The 19,678-nt window shown below is 43.3% G+C and overlaps 1 long non-coding RNA gene across 1 annotated transcript; it reads right to left on the reverse strand.

Moving 5' to 3' along the window:
• Window positions 1-9,491: 9,491 nt before the first annotated feature.
• LOC142068725 (uncharacterized) lies at window positions 9,492-18,928 on the reverse strand. Its single transcript, XR_012664627.1, has 3 exons — window positions 18,816-18,928; window positions 12,375-12,434; window positions 9,492-9,576 (listed from the first exon to the last, which is right to left on the reverse strand). It is a non-coding gene; the product is annotated as an uncharacterized LOC142068725 (long non-coding RNA).
• Window positions 18,929-19,678: the final 750 nt, after the last annotated feature.

Below are 19,678 nucleotides of genomic sequence, written 5' to 3' on the forward strand. Positions count from 1 at the left end.
CCAGAGAAAATGACCTACATTGAAATCAGGGAGTGCAGAACATTTTTATAAGGAAGATCTTGAAAGGGTAGTTTCATACATACATTGCAAGCAAGGCAAATGGGTTCCAAGAACAAGGCATCTGCTTCCTTAAAAACTTTTTTTTTGGGGTGGGGGATTTGTATGTGAATTGGGCATGTTGAGTGATTTATGGCACCATTAAACATACACTAAATCAATCTCTATTAGGGGGGCAAAAAAGCAATGCACTTTTAAAAAGGCCCCCAAGCTAAATTTCTGAACCTAAGGTCTGACATTGCAAGGCAAATGCCCTTGGTACTTTGGGGGATGTAATGTGAACTCAGTCAATTTGGATACGATAGTTTTTAACGTTCCATGAATCTAGCAAAATGTGTATCCAATTAACTACCACGAACGGACCTTATTTATAAAATAATACTTATGCGGTCAGGCTGCACTTTTCCCAATCATGTCTGCACTCAGTTCAGGTTGCAGATTGTCTTTATTTAATCTCAGACACACACAAGCAAACATCAGTTTTACGCTAGCCTGTATTGGCACATTAGAGGGTTTAGGCGGTAGGATTGTGAAAATTAAATACTTTCTATTTTGCTTGGTGGACCTATCATATTCTGACACAGGAGCTTGTCCTTTAATTAAGGTTGCTCGCTAAGTGCAGACACAAGTGATGGAAAGTATGCACTGGTAAGTCATAATTTCTTAATGCTGCTTTGGATCTGAAGAACATTGTAAAAATTGTCTGATGTATTTAAAGGAAATATGCACAATTTATACATGGTAACAACCATCCCAACTGCTTTCTCTTTCTTTTGCTAGTTCATTTTTAAGCCCTGTACTGGGAGGTCCTTCTCGAGTGCAGCCAGAAAGAAGTTTTATGAGCTGCAGGCCTGCATGTTTGATGCATTGCCTATGCAAAATGAGGATGAAATTCACAAGGAAAGAGGCCAACTGCATTTGATTAACCGAGCTGTTTTCTTCTTGTCATGGTAAGCATTGGAAACTCCGTAGCAAGAAAATTGTAAAACTACAGTTTGTTACAGTACATTCTCCCAGCTATGTGTGTGTGACTGACATTGATAACTTCTGTTAACACCAACGGACAGGTGTGGGGGCAGCCTGAGAGCTGGTGGAGAAATAAGAACATTTCTGCAGAATGTTTTGCAAACTCAAGTTTTGCAAACTTTTTGCAAACCCATCCCACCACATTTGGTAACTGCCTTTTTCATTTTCCAAATATTCTGCAGAATAATTTAAAAAAACCAAATATTTCAATTTCAAAAATCAAATAAAAATCAGAATCATTGTTCTGATTTCAAAACAAGTCTGAAATCTGCCAATTTCATAATTGAAAAAAAAATCACTTTTAAAACAGAAGTGGAAATGCTACCACAACCATTTAAAAAAATCCTGTCCCCACTGATGTCACCCTCTAGTGGCAGTGATGGGAAAGGAAGGAGAGAGGGGAAATAGATTATATTAAAAAGCACAGATAGAATAGATAGGCTAGCTGAAATGAGCCAAGGGTCAGATGGCATTAGCCCAGTGAACACCTAAAATATGGGAGGAGTTTTGCCTTCATGAATATTCATTAAACCCCACCAATTGGAGGAGGGGACACCCCAGAGTTCTAAGGCCCCTGACTCATGTAGTAGAATGTTCATATTCAAAGAGACATGGAAAGAAACAGACATTAGATGCAGGAGGAGTGTGTGACTCTTCCTGAGTAACACCACTTTCTCACCAAAAGGAAACCATGGGAACACCCTGCAGGAGAGCCTTGCACAGAAAATGGCCAATTCACCTCCCATCCAGTCATGTGTGGTAGGTGTTTGGGATGGAGAGGCTTTGTATGGAATAGTGGCAAGTTCATGACACTTTGGGACAGAAAGCACAGTTTTGATTCCCTCCAGTGCATGGTTGGGGTCCAAGCAGAGGAACCGGATTTTGGGGACAAGTGAGGGTAAAGGAGAAGGAAGAAGTCTGAGGTTGAATGCATTTGAATTCTGCATTCTCCTTCCCCACTCAGGAAAATTTGGCCTCTGAGGGGCAGGGCTGGGATTCTTCATTCAGGGCAGAACATGGAGTGAGTCCTGAAGTCCAGGAGAATGGGAATCCCAAGAGGGGCACAGTGGGGAATGGTGTTCCACTGGGGGACTGGCATGTGTAGAGGGATAAAGGCCAGCCATGAAGGAGCTCTCAGCTACTCCAGTCCCAGCATCTCCTAGCAAGAGGTGCTGTAGGGAATGGTGCAGAAGAGCCAGCCATGGAAGAGCTAGTTGTGCCAGTCTCTCTCAGTAAGGAGATACTATAGGGAAAAGTACAGCAGTGTTGGCTCTGATGTGCTTCATTTCCAGCCACGCCCAGTAACAAGTGGTACAAGGGCACTCACTACCTGTAGAGGAGCTTGTACTTATTACAGTCCCAGTTTCTTCTAGTAGGAACCACTCTAAGGGACTATGAATGAATGATTCCTCCACAGGGATGGCTCATTGGGAACACTGTGGCAGAAGAACCTGGAACTGAGTTCCTATGATTCTTTTATGAAAGTACAATGGCTGTGCAATACCTGTGAGCCAGAGCAGAAACTCCACTTCCCCTCAAGGTGGGATGTGTGCTATCAGGCACGAGGACAATGGAAGAAATTTGAGGAGGTATGACAGCATGAGGCTCCGGGGAATCCTCAGACTGGTTTTGTTTTGTGGGATTGTGTTGTTTTTTTTTTTAAAGGGGGGGTGTTACATGCAGGGGAGGATTGAATGCATGTAACTCCCAGTTTGAGAGACTTGGCAGGAACTTAGGGAGGTTGCAGAGAAAGGAGTTTCAGCAGTTAAGGCAAGAGGAGAAAGAACCTGGAGGAGGATTGGAGCAGGGGTAGACTCAAGACAGTGAAAGTGGGGACAGTGGATTTGCTGATAAGGAAGATACAGGAGCAGAATTAAGGTTGATGGCAAGGTTACGAGCTGTGGATACAATTGGGAGCTCCAAGCAGGAGCAGAAGGGATGGGTATAGTTGTGCATCTCCCACTAAACAATGCCAGTGAACAAGCTTAGGGTTCTCACTGGGGCGCACTGTGTGCTGGGGAAGGAGGAACAGTACTGGGCTCAGAACTGAATTAATACAAAAACTGAATTCTCTCTCACACTGAGAAAAAGGGGTTTTCCTCTCAGGCCAGGTTGTTGTCCCACTGGACAACAGTACATGCATGGCTACATGTGAGGGGTGCAGTTGGCTTTCCTCTATAAAAAATCCTCACTGGGTGTCTCTCTCTGGTCTCAGCCAATCTCCCACCAAATCCAGACTGCCTTTGAGACAGGTGAGAGAGCTGCCTGTACCAACACCAGGGAAAACGCTTCACAGTGCATCCCAGATATCTGAAGCAATGAAGAGACAGGGAAGAAGTACCCTCTCCAGTGTCAGCCTGCCTTCCACTCACCTGTTTTCATGGCCCCACCTCTTATGTAAATGACTCAATGGTGACAGTTCGACCAACAGAATCTAATCAGCATCTGGAGAGAATCACTGTGCTCCCTCATTCTCTCCTTAGGATGCTGCTGAGGGACACGGACAGAAATCTCTGCCCTCACATGGCAGGATCCTGTTGAGGGGCACTGCAGCCCATACCCTGCTGACTGGATCCAGGTGGTGGGACCCACCTATGCAGAACGTGAGGTGGTACCATCAGAAGCTGCATACCATGGTATCCAGGCTCTCTTTCACGTCACGATGCTGGAGGATGACGTGCTGCTGACGACGACTTACAGGATCCACAATGAGTATTTGTGGGGAAAAATACAGCAGGTCAGCAAATGAGCAGGCCTTCTAGCAGTGGGGCAGGAGGCCAGCCTGGGAGCCTGAGGAGAAGTGGGTAAAAGTTATGGGCTAAAATTTTTGCAAGTTTATGTCAAAATGGTTCGTGTCAAATGGTTTGTGTCAAACTCTTTACCTCTGAAAAAATCAATGTTTCCATCTTTCAATTTGAAACACCTACCTGTTCATTGCTATATTTCCTATAATTTTATTTTCAAAAATTTACATTTTTTCCAAAACGTTCCTAAACAAAACATTTAGTTTAACCCAAAATGATTTCTTTTTTACTCTTTGATATTCCAAAAATTGCATTTTCAATCTGACCCAAAATTTATTTTTTTCTGACATTCTGAAATTGCCAACGACCCAAAAAATACTGTGAGGGGAAGTCTTGGTGTCAATACACTGAAGTGGAATCCTGGCCCACAGGCAATAGAATGAGTCTCCAACTCTACTCAGAGCCTGATCTTGCAGCTAAATTCTCACTGATTTCAGGAGTAGGATCTGTGGGCTTGGGCCGATAGTCTGAATCCAAGCACAGGGGATAGGATTCTGGACATAATGACACAGGGGTGTGAAACATGCTGTGCTCAGTTATTGGGAACTTGACTCCTGGTTTTTATGGCCCTCTGGTATAGCTGGGAGTGTGAATTCCATTACTACTATCCTGGCCTGTAGATCACGCTGCACTGAGAGACTTGGTATATGAATCCTATAGCTAGTGCCCTAGTGGCAGACCCATTCTCATGCATCAGCGTCATGCTTGGGTGATAAGAGGAAGCTTTGCTGAGACACATGTTGAGGAACAAGTGCTATCAGAGACCATAGCCTGGGCATCCCTCCAGCATGGCTCTGTGGGCCTCAGAAGGCTGTCCTTGTCCAGCCAGAGTTCTGGCAGGAACACTATGGAGAAGCCATGTTTTTTAGGAAATGTGTTGTGATAAGTGTTCTCACTGTAATGAAAAGGGCTAGAAAATTTCCCCTGTTAAAATAGAAGCTGAGATTAATAAAGAGTTCTCTGTCCACCCCACACAACATACATAGAGTATTACTCACTGTGTGTTGGTGGGAGATTCCTTGTGCATAGTGATGGCTGGATCCTTATGTGCTAGAATAGAGCTATTAGTGCACATTGGTGGGTGAGGTCCTTGTTTCCTCTCTAAGGGCTGGAGTTCTCAGTCCAAACTCCTTGGAAATTAAAGGTGGCTCCTGCACAAACTGAAGTGAATAGCAGAATTTTAATCCAATTTGGTGGGAGCTAGTTGGGACCCTAGGATGTTGCTTTCAATGCATTAAGTAAGGGGAAGATGGAAAGGGGCAGTTATGGATCTAGGCCTCAACTTCCCTGTAGCACCTCAGCAAAACCCATCTAAAGGAGTACAGATGGTCTGAAAATGGATTTCCTGTTGTCAAGGTTCCTTCCCCACTCTGAACTCTAGGGTACAGATATGGGGACCTGCATGAAAACCCCCTAAGATTATTTTTACCAGCTTAGGTTAAAACTTCCCCAAGGTACAAACTATTTTACCTTTTGACCTTGGACTTTATTGCTGCCACCACCAAGCGTCTAACAGGGAAAGAGCCCGCTTGGAAACGTCTTTCCCTCCCAAAATCCTCCCAAACCCTACACCCCCTTTCCTGGGGAAGGCTTGATAAAAATCCTCACCATGAACACAGACCCAAACCCTTGGATCGTAAGAATAATGAAAAAGCAATCAGGTTCTTAAAAGAAGAATTTTAATTGAAGAAAAAGTAAAAGAATCACATCTGTAAAATCAGGATGGTAAATACCTTACAGGGTAATCAGATTCAAAACAGAGAATCCCTCTAGGCAAAACCTTAAGTTACAAAAAAGACACAAAAACAGGAATATACATTCCATTCAGCACAGCTTTTTATCAGCCATTCAAACAAAACAGAATCTAATGCATATCTAGCTAGGTTACTTACTAAGTTCTAAGACTCTATTCCTTTTCTGTTCCTGGCAAAAAGCATCACACAGCCTTTGTTTCTCCCTCCCCCCGCTTTGAAAATATCTTGTCTCCTCATTGGTCATTTTGGTCAGGTGCCAGCGAGGTTATCCTAGCTTCTTAACCCTTTACAGGTGAAAGGGTTTTTCCTCTGGCCAGGAGGGATTTTAAAGGTGTTTACCCTTCCCTTTATATTTATGACACCTGTGGTACAAAAAGTCTTGAGATTTTTTGGGGAAAAAAAATCTCAAAATGGGAAAATCTCAAATTCAAAATTGTTTGCAAAATGAAATAAACCATTAATTTGTTTTGAATCAAAAATGTTTTGTTTTTGATCATTTATATTTTTTTTAATCCAATAAACTTCAAAAGCAAAAGTCATTTTGAAACAAAACATTGAAACTTGTCATTCGGAAACTGGCAAAGTGGGACCCCTGTCCATTTTCCAAACATTTTTTCCCCAAATTTCTTTTTCTAAACAAAATTTCATCTGACTCCAAATGGTTTTGTGAGAAAATGCCAGTGCTATTGAATTGGCGCTTTCCAGTGGCATACTGTTTGGATGCAAATTTCCCAACCAGCTCTACAAAGGAATTTAGAGCTATGGCTGTTTCTCCTTTGCCCTCACTTCAAACAGAAAATGATGTCCCGAGGACTCCCAGAGGAGGAGGAGAAACAGCAGCTGTAGCAGTGTCTCTTCTATGCCTCCTCAGCCGAAGTCTGCTGGATGAACTTTGACCCACACCTCTTGGATCAGCAGGGCTCTGAGTTTTGCCAGGGGAGCTATTTCTCAGTGGATGCCACTGATTCTCACACCTTCACAGCTAGAAGCAAGGGTGGAGCGCGCTACATGTTTCTGGCTAATGTCTTGGTGGGTGAGTCAGCGTGTGAGAAGGAACACTACCATCAGGTAGGCCCCAGAACAGGCTCCTGGCAGGCCATGCTACGACTCATGCCACAACGGGAAACCCTGTTCACAACCCAAAAGCCATCTGAGCATCTACGTGACCTTCCACAGTATCAGTGCTATCCATATTTCCTGGTCTACTACAGAATGCTCTCAGATCCCGCAAGATGGCTGACGGCACTGGAGGAGTGACCATGTCATACATAAGAGGAACCCCGTCCAGTTCTTAGCAGCTTTGCTGATCAAAGGTCCTGCCCCCAGGGAGGGTCTGCTTTCTGTCTTTCCACTCTTCACACCACTGTAGATACTCCTGACATCCCACGCATATGCACCAAGTGTGTGCGTCCCCTGTTCTGTTGCATGCAAAAACCATCCCAGCTCATTCTCAGAGTCCCATCCTCCACCTTCCTTCACCTCCCTTCTTACTGTTGTTGCTTCCATTGGCATCATGGGTGGACACCTGTAGAATCCCGCAAGGGTGGGCCCCCAAACCCAGGTAGATGCTGTTCCCTTAGACAGTCAGAAGGGGGCACTGTTCAGTAAGAAGTGTCATCCATCCCTCTTTCCTGATCTCTCATGGGTTTTAAGAAACGTGGTGAAATTTCCATTTGTGGCCCCAAATACTACTCTTATTCTTCCCTCCTCATCTCTACATCCCGTCTCACTCTGCATAAGATATGTTTATGCATAGGTCTTTGACATGGATGTTATTAGAGCTTCTGTTTGTTACATTGATTATTGAGTCAAATTTTACAGATCCATTTACTGCTGTTCTTTGTTGTTACCTCTTTTGCTATGCTTACTTTGGTTCAAATTCATTTGCAATCATTGTTATTGTTCTGATCCTTGCTCATCTGGACAATTTTCTGGCCTTTAATATAATTATGAAATGGGCTGAAAGAATGAGTGTCTTTTTATCCAGGACCAGTTAATTTGATCCTCCATTAAATCTATTCAAATCCTTGCACACAAATAATTTCCATTAAAAACAACAGCTCACGTGATTCACTATCCTGGTGCAAGGGACATATTTCCAATCTCCAATCTGTGCTAGCCTCCTGATTCATCTTCCTGTCTAAAACCGACCCTCACCCCCATCTTGCTTTCCCTTGTCACAATGCCACTAGAGACCAGACCTGCATTGCATATGGGCCAATTTACCTCTAATCTCCAAACTGCCCCTGCCTGGCCTATGTCAGAAACCAGCCCTGTGTCTCAACCTCTGCCTCTCCTGCCTCCTCTGTGTCATAACAAACCCTAAACCCTATCATGAGATTTCAGTTCATCAATGTTCTATGCATGAGGACATTATACAATTTACCCTTTTAAAAATAGAGGCTCCTTCTCTAAAGTTCCCACCTGGGCAGGATTCTCACTTGGCAGATTTGCGTTCCCCAGTGTGTGTGAGACAGAACTACACAAACTCTAAGGTTTTTGATCCCTAATGACACTGGTGGTAGCTGGCTGGGAAAGACAGACAGACACTTCGTGCACTTGCTTTATTTCTGTATATTCTAGTAGTCTGTAAACCTAACAGGAAAAGTTGAGGAGAAACATAAACACCTTTTGGGTCACAGTAAGGGGAGCTCCTTGGATTTGGCTGCGTCATTAAAATCTTTAGGGAGTCCCACTCAGATAGCTCTGTAAAAACAAATACAATATTTACTCTGACCTGAACCTTCATGAAAACTGTCCATAAAAGGCCATTTTGTAGAGGGAAAAAACTTGATTTCAGCTGGGAGAGAGAGAGAGAGACTATTATACCTTCCATGGGCAGAGGAACTAGAAGAGTGTGTAAACTCTGAACCTATCCTATTTGCCAGTGGCTAACTGCTATTATGTATATTGAAGCAGATAGTGTAGCTAGCTACCTATGGTTTTTCAAACTGCTGCTTTCCACAACCCAACAAGCTTCAGAAATGAAAATGGACCTGGCCAACTCTCCTTCAGTGTGGCACTGAACTGGAACTCTGAGCCATTGGACCTTCTTCCATCCTGATTCTATCCATCACCTCCTAATCTTCTAGTCTAGAATCTAGCTCAACTCTCTATGGACCTGATTCTGCCACCTTTGCTCACATTCATTAGCATTTTACTTTAGATGTCATCTCACTGAAATCAATCAGTGGGAATGTCTGTGTAGTAAAGGACTACCCTGTGTAAGGATTGCAGATTCTGGCCCTGTATTTCTGTGCAACACCAGAGAATGAAGGGATGCATGTAATGGACTCCTTAGGGTTACATTGTGCAGCCCTCTCTCACACTCAGTGGAAATGCTTGTGTGAGATAATGCCCATCAGCCTGAGCGAAGGCTGCACACTTTGCTCCATAGCAAGTCCCCTCAATTGAACAAGCATTAAAGATAACAGAAGAGGAGATGCTTATTTGAAGACACTTTTTTGTTAAGGAGGGGCTAAATCTGAAACTCTGGGTTCATTCACCCAAGCTTTGGTGAGATTCTGAGTTAGATCTGATCTACTTTTCTTGCTTTTGCTCATCTCTGGTTTTGGTCACTTCCCCGCATTGCTCCACCTCAAAGTAGCCCAGTCTAGAGTATCCAAAATTTGCCATTGACAATCCCATGTTTTCACTCCAGCATACATTTCTTGTTTTCTCTTTTGTAGCTGAGAAATAACAGCCTTCCACTCCCCACCAACAAAATAAGAAATCCACCTGGGAGGTAGAATGCTCTTTCTAATTTTATTGACAGTGCTGGTGATATATAGGGTAATTTTATCTTAACAACCTGTAACAAAGGATAAGACAGTAGTTGACTTACATTCCAGACAGTAGGAGATGTTTACTCATTCTCCCAGCAGACTCTCTCATCATTCATCTCGACTTTATTAGGATGCCAGGAAACAGTAAACCTATAATTTAAGAAATGTATCACACAGGGAAGCTTTTTTTGTTTGGTAAATAAAAGGTAGCTGGAGATCTGAGAACTTCTTTTTCCCCCCTCCATGGTGAATTAAAAACTCCCCAAAGTGTGAAATAACAGGCAGATGCAGATGGACACCTCCACTGAGGCCAGAAGGTGCTCTGCTAATATGTGAATTTGGCAAACCACATTACTCTTTCTTTCGTGTGTTTCAGTTCATACTGATCTGGCACCTGGTTAAACTCGCTGTAGATCCATCACAGTTCATTTCTGGCTACTGTCATGCTGCTCTGTAGGTTACACTGAACATAACGAGGTGCCATGTCACAAACATGTTTGCTTTCCTTGCCGTGGTAAAAGAATGTCCATTGTGACTGCAGAGACCTCTGGTTTTACTCTTTTTAACAATCGCTAATGAAGGACACCTGATCTAGTTTTTCCCTACCTCTCTTTTTCCCCCTGAGATGAGTGAAGTAAAAAGAAAAAAAAAGTGATTTATCAATATTTTTGTTGGTGGTTTGGTCTAAATACAGGTCTTTACCCAACCAAAGCCCAAGTTAGGAAACTGGCAGGACCTAGAATCAAACTTAACCTATATAAAATGGAGCACGTTGCAGCCATCCTCGTCTTAAAACAGAGCTGCCACTCATTAAAAGTACAGTTCCTAGCCTCCAGTACTTCGTCTGGAACAAAGCAAAGAGCACTGGACCACTGTATGCTGGCAGGGATAGTTTGTGTGGGCTGCACCTCCATATTAAAGAGGAGGGTGGCCATGGGCCATGGTTTAAAAATCGACAAGCAGCATTAGACTCAGGCACGCTGCCTCTCATTTAAGGCAAGGGATCAGCCTTTTGCAGAGTTTTATTTCCAATATGGTACAATTATTTCCACTATTCCTGCAAATCACTTAGATGTGCCAGTCCTGTCTTTTGACTGTTAACCTATCCCCTCTGCACAAGGGATCATTTTGTGGCTGGCCTCATGCAAGGAGGGTAGAAAGCTCCTTGCATTCTTCCAAACCTTTTGAGCACCCAGTCAGGAAAAGCTCGTAAAGCAGCAATGATATAAAGGCATTTTCCCACATTGCATGAATACTGCCTTCACTTTTTACCTACAACCTAAATAGACACAGCACTTTTGTTTAGCACACAGCTAAGCAAACTGGTCATGGGCATTGGGCCAAATTGAAAACTGAATTTTGATTTGAGGTTGTTCATTTTCTGTGAACATTCCAGTGCTTGAGCTTTGCTGCTACAAGTACTGGTGAAAAGTTGAATTTTGATCTTGAATTCTCAAATATTCCCTGGCAGCAAATATCGAATTGTTCATTTCAGTGTTTCTCAGCCTTGTTAGGTTGGCGATCTCTTATTCAAAGTCAAAAATGTTCATAAGTCCCTGCCTTACCTTTATGATCAAAGTAAAAAATGTCTCCGATAACAATTTCAGAGTAACAGCCGTGTTGGTCTGTATTCGCAAAAAGAAAAGGAGTACTTGTGGCACCTTAGAGACTAACCAATATATTTGAGCATAAGCTTTCGTGAGTACAGCTCACTTCTGTAGCTCACGAAAGCTTATGCTCAAATAAATTGGTTAGTCTCTAAGGTGCCACAAGTACTCCTCTTCTTTTTTCTGATAACAATGATACCCGTACACAATTTGTGTGTGTGTTTCGAGACGTTAACAGAGAATACCCTGGAAGGGTTAGACGGCCTGGGGAGTGAGATTTTCTTCGCTTTACCTTATAACATTTTCAGTGCCACACGGCCCTCTGTGGGGGTCACAGCCTGACAGCTGAGACACACTGGACTATTAGGTTTGTAAAACCAAGAATCATTTGCCGATGAAAATCACGATTCCATTTCAAATAATGGGTACGTCTGAAAATTTCACAATCTGTTTGTGACTGTTTCTCCCTCTCCCCTTCCATCCCTTGTTCCCAGACGCATTTTCCCTTGGTTGGAAATGGTTGATCTTGGAACTGCAGCAAGCTCTACCTCCAAACCAAAGCTCACAACAATCCCGAGAGGTAGGTGTTATATTGCACAATTTCACTGATGTGGGTGCTGAGGGACAAGTTGTTAGACGAAGTAGGCCAACTCTCCACTGAAGTCAATAGAATTATGGCCACTTAGACCAGTGGCCAATTAGATCCAGCAAATTTGAAGAGCACCTTTTCAAAAGGCTGGCCTTCCTAATTTGCACTCACAAATCTGAGTACGTACAACTCCACCTGCCTGAATGTGCGTGCAAATCTGATGGGCAAAAGGACACACACTCAGATACATATGCAGATCATTTATTTATTGCAGATGCAAAAGTGCAGATGCAAAAGTGCAGATCCAAATTGCGCCACACTAAAAAGTAGATTGCAGTGGAGATGTTTAAGTACCTAACATCCACTGGGATTTTATACTATTTTTGTCTTTCAAAATCTCCTTCCCCATTTACAGCATCAACAGTACAAATGCAGTGCCATGTATGAATCCCACCAAATAGGCAATGTTACTATGGTTTAGTTTTTTAACATAATGTCTGAATTGTGCGGAAGAAATTGTTATTCAACTGCCTGTCACTATTTTGTCCCTACAAGTTCTACATTTCTGTGAACTTCAGGTATCTTCAGACTAACAACAACATGACCTGGTGGGTTAGTACATGACCGCTGGTGTAAGCGGAACTGGGTTCCACTCCTGTCTCTGTCACAGATTTGTAGTGTGACCTTGGACAATTCAGTTAACTCTTCTGTCCCCAAGTCTGAATGCCAATAAAGAAATTAATAATAAATACCTTCGTTACAGGGATGCTGCGATGCTTTCTTGCAGTTTGAGGTCCTCAGATGAAAAGTAGCTATAAGAAAGAAAAGCAGCATTAATAACTGTCACTGATATAGCACTTGAATCACACCAGAGAGATAAGAATTATCCCCATTTTAACAATGGGAGAGTGAGGCATAGAGCAGTGAAGTGATTTGCCCAAGGCTGAGGAAATAATGAGTGTAAGAATGGGGATTTAAATTCAGTTAAGCCCATGTTCAGACCACCATCTCTTTCTGCAAAATTTCCTGCTTAATTTTCACTCTCCTGAAGTTGAGAATAATTTGGATAGAAACTTCAGAGGTGGATGTGAGCTCCTGGCTGCCTATCTGAATTGAAGCTCCAAACCTGGGGAGGTTGAACCACTCCTAAACTCCCCAATGCCCAAATGGAGTCTAAGAGAAAGAACCTACTTCAATAGACAAAAGGGAATTCTAGGGTTTGTTTATTTGTCCTTCCTCAGGGTTCATATCCTTCTTTCCCTTTGTTTTTAGATGTGTCATGTAGTCCACAACAACAACAAACTATGCACAGCTGAAGCGTAAAGCTTTAAGAGAACAAAAGCAAATTGAAAGTGGCAAGCATATTTAGAGCTTCTGCTTCCCTAGCAAGCTTCACTTAAGCCTTTATACTCCTGTTTACAGAGCTCTGCATGAATGCCTGGCTTTGATTTGAGGGCAAACTGCTCCATAAACCCACAAATATCTGAATTTAACCTTCACCTTTCCTCTTTAACTTTCACTCCTGCCTTTCCCTTCATGCATGGTGACATTCTCACAGCCCTATAATAAAATATGTGCTTCGGAGAGTGAACTGGAATTTGAATGTGGACCCCAGAGGAGCGATTTGTGATGTTGCCATAACATTGGGTCCTCTTGTATATAATGCATGGGCTAAACAATGCTTTCCGAAATCGGATCCCCACATCATATATAACCCCCAGATCTGTGCACACCCAGTTATTGGGTAGCTTTGGATCCAAGCTGAATCTGAGTGTCACAGCTGGGACCAGCTCTAATGATCTGAACCACATGCCTAAATTCCAACAACCGAGTTTGGATCCAGAACTGAACTTTCCATCTTGGACTGTTTATATGACTAAGACTCCCTCATGCTTTCAGTTTCTAACCTCAGGCATCTCCTTCCCTGACAACTATCCCTTCTCCTTTAACATAAACACTGTCCCTAGTATGGTTCTGGAAGGATTTCCCTGACCAACTATGACAAGGATTTCTTTCCTCTAAGAATCATGTAATAAAGTCATGCTATAGACTGTGGGTTTTTCTAGAGCCTCATTTGGCCATCACGGTTCTCAGAAAAAGTCCCATACACAGAACTCTTTTTTTGGGGGAGGGGAACAGGGAATGATAACTGGACTCCAAGAAACACTTTTCAACATTAAGGGCCAGATTCTCAATCCCAGCTCCACCCCTGCCTTGGCTACAATGGAGCTATGTTGATTTATACTAGCCAAGGAAATGGCCCGTCAATTCTAACTCTCTGCTATGATTCTACAAGGCCCGAGTCCTATCCAGTCCCTGCCATTCCACAATTGACCTTTTTCCTCTAGGAGGGATACAGTCTGTTTGAACTGACCTTCTGCCATAGACTGCCAGTGGGTCAACCAATAAAGGACTTCCAGTGCCATCACTCTGGGGATTCCTCTCCCCATCAAACATCCATGTTGTCCCCTCAAGCTAATGTACAGCAGGCACAGCCTGCTAGGAACCAGCCATTGGCTTTGGATCTTCATCAAAGGAACATTTCTGCTTGAAGTTTCGCTTCCATCTCCCCACCCTGAAAACTTCAGCCAGGAGTGTGGCTTTCTCTGGTATGCATCTGACAGCTGCCACGGCAGCTGCATGGGCTGCCCGGGCTTACCATACTCTAACATTTGGCCAAGTGGTTTTGACGCTTCACGCCGTAAGGCAGCGCTCCCAAAGAGCGTGGTTTGTCATCCTCCAAGCAGTCATTAAAACTAAGGTTAAACTTGAGGTCATATTGAGCCACAAACCTTTGAAGACCTCCTTTGCATGTTAGAGACAAGCAAATCAAAGGGCCAATGATATGAAATGTATAGTAGGACAAATTCATACTTGCTGTAACTCCACCTATTCCAGTGGAGTTAAAGCAGAGATGAATTGGTCTGCTGTCTGATTATTAAATATGGGCAAAATCCTCTCACCTAATTTTGGACCTAGCTGAACACAGAAGCTCAAAAATTTGGCTCAAGCTTTGGGGGAAAATGGAGAGGAAAAAAAAAATCTAATGACAAACTAGATACAGACCCTGTCACTTGTACTAGCCTACTATGCAGAGACTCTTTGATCCTAGTATTGGCCCTTTGGCTAAAACAACATTTTTTTAAACTGCATCATCCTTAGCAAAAAAGAAGCTTTAAATTACAGGAGAAGAGAGAGTTGTGAGCTCAGAGTAGTGAGACCTGCAAACCCAGGAGAGATTTCCCAAGGTTCCACAAAGCTTCAAACTTCACAAGGTTTGCCCAACCCCTTCTTATGACAAGCTTCTATTTTCTATGGTACCTTGCAGAACAATTTCATATGAAGTATTTGATCTGGTTAGAGCTTATGGTAACCACTAATTAGAGATGGGGCAAAACCAGAACTGAGGCCCTCCTCCTAGCCCCCAACTTTAGAGATAGTTGCATTGTAATTAAGATGTTAATATTTCTGTCTCAATTAAAAATTATTGCTCTTGATAGTGTTTGCTTACATAGTAGAGAAGATAGGTTTCAGAGTCGCAGCCGTGTTAGTCTGTATCCACAAAAAGAAAAGGAATACTTGTGGCACCTTAGAGACTAACAAATTTATTTGAGCACAAGCTTTTCGTGATGCATCCGATAAGTGAGCTGTAGCTAGAGTAGAGTAGAGAAGACTAATTCCCTCCAGTGCAGGGTGAAATTCTATGGTATGTGTGATGTGGGTCAGGTTAGATGATCTAGTAGTTCCTCCAAGCCGCCTATGAATCCAAACTCTGTGGCTTAGACCTGCCTCCATAATATGTGCTGGGAATGCTGCATTTTGGGTCCAACTCTAGGTGTTGTGCACGTCAGTGCTGTTGATTATTTTAGATATGGTTAACTCCCTTTACCTTTCTTTTACCAAAGCTAAATTTACACACCACTCCTTCTATTGCACATCCATTACCAATATAATTAGTTTAAATGACCACTAACAAGGTGCTGCTCTCAACCATAACCACTAACTCTGCTTGCTCATTTCTGAAGCTTTCCTTCTTTCCATAGGTCTACCTTGTTACTGAGCATACATTGACATCATACATATCCCTCCTTTCTAGCAACAGCCATCAGTCAGTCTTGTCTTCTTTCTACACTCAGCAATCTCTGGCCTCATGATGATAGCTACCCCATTCATTTCTTTTCCCTTTAGACTGAAAAATTTTAAATCCATCTTTCAAGATTTTACTTTTGCCTCCACACCACCTGCAGACCTGGCATACAGATTTTCCTTTTAGCTATTGCCTCAACCACCTCTCCTGACCTACCTGTAAGTAAACCTACACTCCAGGTTACAATTCCCAAGTCTTTACCAATTTGTTGCTATTGCCCAAAAGGAATGCAGTAGTATGTTCTAAATGGCTCAAGTGCAAAAAATCCACGCTACACAAAGAATTTGGGAGCTAAGTATGGTACTGGAGCTGTCCCACTTTGCTGCCCCATAGCAGTTTTCATTTGGCGTTTACCCTTTCCTATGTCAGCTCCCATCGAAAGCTTCCATGGTTGATCCACCTGAATTTGAGAGCCATTTCCTGCTCTCAGGAAGCTGCCCTGTTAACCATTGGCACTTTTTGGGGTCAACCACTCATACTGGCAAACACTCAGCCCCCAGATTTGTATTTGCTTCTGTCAGTCAGCGTTACCACCCTCTACCATGTGAGCATTACGGTTGGGATTTTCCCTTTATGGGAGCTGAGGCAATAGTGGCATTACTCAAACTCCTCCAATACTTTTAGGGGCATCATCCCGTTAAGTCAGCCTCTTAAAGTCCTTGAGAGGGTTTTGGAGGCTAGGTTGAGGTGCAAGCTGGAGGAAAATATAGCAGAGGAGCAACATGGCTATAGAAAGGAAAGGAGTACCATAGGGGCAATACTTGCAATGAGACAAAAGTTTTAATGAGGATGATAAATGGAGGGTGTAACTGCTATGTAGTATTTACCGATTTTGAGAAAGCAAATGACGTAATTCTGTGGGAATTTGTGTTTGGCGTATTGAGATGGATGGAAGGGGGACTGTAGGAAATGGAGATGATAAAGGAGTTGTGTTGACAGTCAAGAGCTAAGGTGGCAACAACACATGGCATTTTGAGGTGACCATGAGATTGAGACAATGCGGTGTGCTGAGTCCACTTCTTTTCATCCTAGTTATGGCTTAGTTTGTAGAAGAACCAAGCCTGTGGAGACACAGGAAAAACTAATGGATGCTGATGGTCTGGCCCTTTTGGCTGACAGCAAAGAGGAATTGCCGGTATCCAAGTGGGCATCTGTGTCTGAAGATCATGGTTGAAGGTAAACACAAAAAACCCTGAAGTTATGCAAGTAGATCAGGTGATAGAAGAGCTATTGATTAAACTACCAGGAAAGAAGCTGAATCAGAAGAAGTGTGTGTGTATTTGGGAAATACGCCTAGTGCTATCAGAGAGAGATCTGGAGAACTAGAAAGAATTACTCAATGTGCATAGGTGACAGTGAAAAAGGTGACCAGAGTACCATGGGATTGGCAATTAAGTAACATACTGAAAGGAAAAGGGTATATTTTGTATGTTTGTCTCTGCCTGCTCTGTGGTTTGGAAACAATGGGCCATATGGATAGGAAGGAAAAGTAGATACAGGTAAGTAGAAAATAATATACCGAGGAGAATGGCAGGCAAGTGAGGGTGGACAGATTGTGCATGGAAGAAATAACGGGGAAGACGAACTTGGGACTTTCAGTGATAGGCTGGAGAGCACACATTTGAAGTGGGCTGGACCTATGATAAGAGTGGGAGAAGAACAAACAGCAGAGAAAGCATGGGAGGAAGAAGACAAGAAAGGATGTGGAATTCCCAGGATACAATGGAAAGACTCCGTTAAGAGAAGTCTGAAGAGAAAAGCATTGAAACACCAAGAGCTACAAACCCATGCCATGACCTGGAAGTCATGGCAAAGAATTAGGGGCACCTCCAACTCAACGTAAACAGGAACAGAAGTTGAGAAGTGAAGTGAATGGTTAACTCCTATGTACACCAGATGAAGCCCATTCCAGTTACCCAAAGTCATTCCCAGTTTATGTCTATTTGGAGGCCAATGTAAAATGAGTTGGTCAATTTCAGTTTGGTTCTCTGCATCCACATCACAAAAGCTAAACTATAAGTTGTCCCCCAGTAGGGACTCTCAGCAGAAAGGAATTCAGCCTCCGTGGCCTCTCTCACCACTACAGATAAGGACTGAGGCATATTGTCAAGACTCTATACAGGGCAGCTTGCTCCACTGCAGTCCAGTTTTGTGGATAGACTGCCTTCTCCAGAGCAGTCACTCTGTTACCTTTCACCAGCACCACGCTTCCTGAAGAATCTCATGCATTTCTTTGATCATCATCAGCTTGCACACAACTGATGACAGCTTACCCTGGTAAACAGTGCTGTCCAGCCACTGAGTGTCTTAACACTTCCACCACAAACCCTAATTATAAGGGGATTACTGCTGCGCTGGAAGAGTGGCTGTTTTTCTAAATTAAACAGTATTATTATTTATCTTCTCTGATGGATGCAGAGTGCTGAGTGTGGGCATTTTCTCACGTGGAAGCCACATTTACTTTTTCTCTTATCTACCCACAAAGCTAATATTCCATTAGGACAATGGGCCAAGACCAGATCATCAGGCTGCACCTGTCATTGATATTCTACGTTATGATTACAAAGTGAAGTCTTTATTATTCACAGAGCTCACGATAACCAGCATTGCATTGGGTACACTGCAGAGCTTTGAAACAACTGGGGAAAATGGAGTTTCACTATAAACTTGACTCAGGAGGATGGGTGCTTATGCGCACAGTTAAGTCCCGCTGAGGTCAATGCTTAACATCAAGCATATGCTCAAGTGCTTTTCAGAATCAGAGTTATATGTCATGGACCTGGTTTTCTAATTGACCTGTGATTTGTGTGCCTGGATATAAATTGCAGGTGCATTTCATAGCACTTGGGCGGCTAAGTACCCAACTTTGCCCACAAAGTAGGCACTAAGACAGGATATAAAAGGCACCCACAATAATTTACAGGTGAAGAGATGCAGGAGTAAAATCACAGGCCATTTCTGAAAACCAGGCTACCCCACCGTGTGGTGTTTTCCATATTTATAGTATTGGATCCAGTTTTACAAACCTTCTATAGCGGTTACTTACATGAGGCCTTGTGTACACTGGCAAGTTTCTGTGCAGTAAAGCAGCTTTCTGCGTTATAACTCCCGAGGTGTACACACTGCCAAGCCACTTAGTGCGCGGAAACCATGCAGTTGCAGAGCTGTAAAAAAAAAATCCCGATAAGAGGCGTAGAGCTTTCTGTGCAAGGGCACCAGACAATCCCCGGCTTGGAGCAGTGCCGAGCTGCTGGACCTCATCAGCATTTGGGGAGAGGAGGCTGTCCCGTCCCAGCTGTGCTCCAGCCATAGAAATTATGATACCTATGTTTCTTGCTCCATTAAGGGTAACTTTCCTGCACCACTTTGCTGTCACTGGGGGGGTGGGGGGGGAGATCATTGCTGCACACAGGTGAGCCGCATAAGGGCCAGGGCATAAGCGGCAGTCTTGGAGAAGACCCTCCCTTGATTCCCTGCTCACTCTCAGCAGCGAGATATCTTCCATAATGACACAACCTGTGGAAAATGTCAGGACAGTAATGATTATAAGCTCTCCCTGCCCCCTAAAGTACTGGCTCTCCCCAAGAGCCATGTGCCCAGTGTATAGTATGATCCTGGAACACTGATTTCCCCTGCCCCTGAGGTTACTTACCATTTTGGGGGTCTTGTGGCTCATGTGTGCTTGCCTGGGGTCAAACAGTTACTGACAGGTATGTGAATTCTGGCTGTGTTTTAAATCACTGAATCAGTGGTCTGTGTTGCAAACAATACTGCTTCTGTAAAATATTGCGTTTTGGCTTCACAGATATGACCTTGGGATCCCAGCCTCCCGCATTGTTAACGCCAGCTGAACAGCAGCACAGAATTAGAAAGGACAAGGTTGGATATGATCCCTGGACATTCACAAAT

This window comes from Caretta caretta, chromosome 13 (genome assembly GCF_965140235.1).
Source record: "Caretta caretta isolate rCarCar2 chromosome 13, rCarCar1.hap1, whole genome shotgun sequence".
Taxonomy (NCBI): domain Eukaryota; kingdom Metazoa; phylum Chordata; order Testudines; family Cheloniidae; genus Caretta; species Caretta caretta.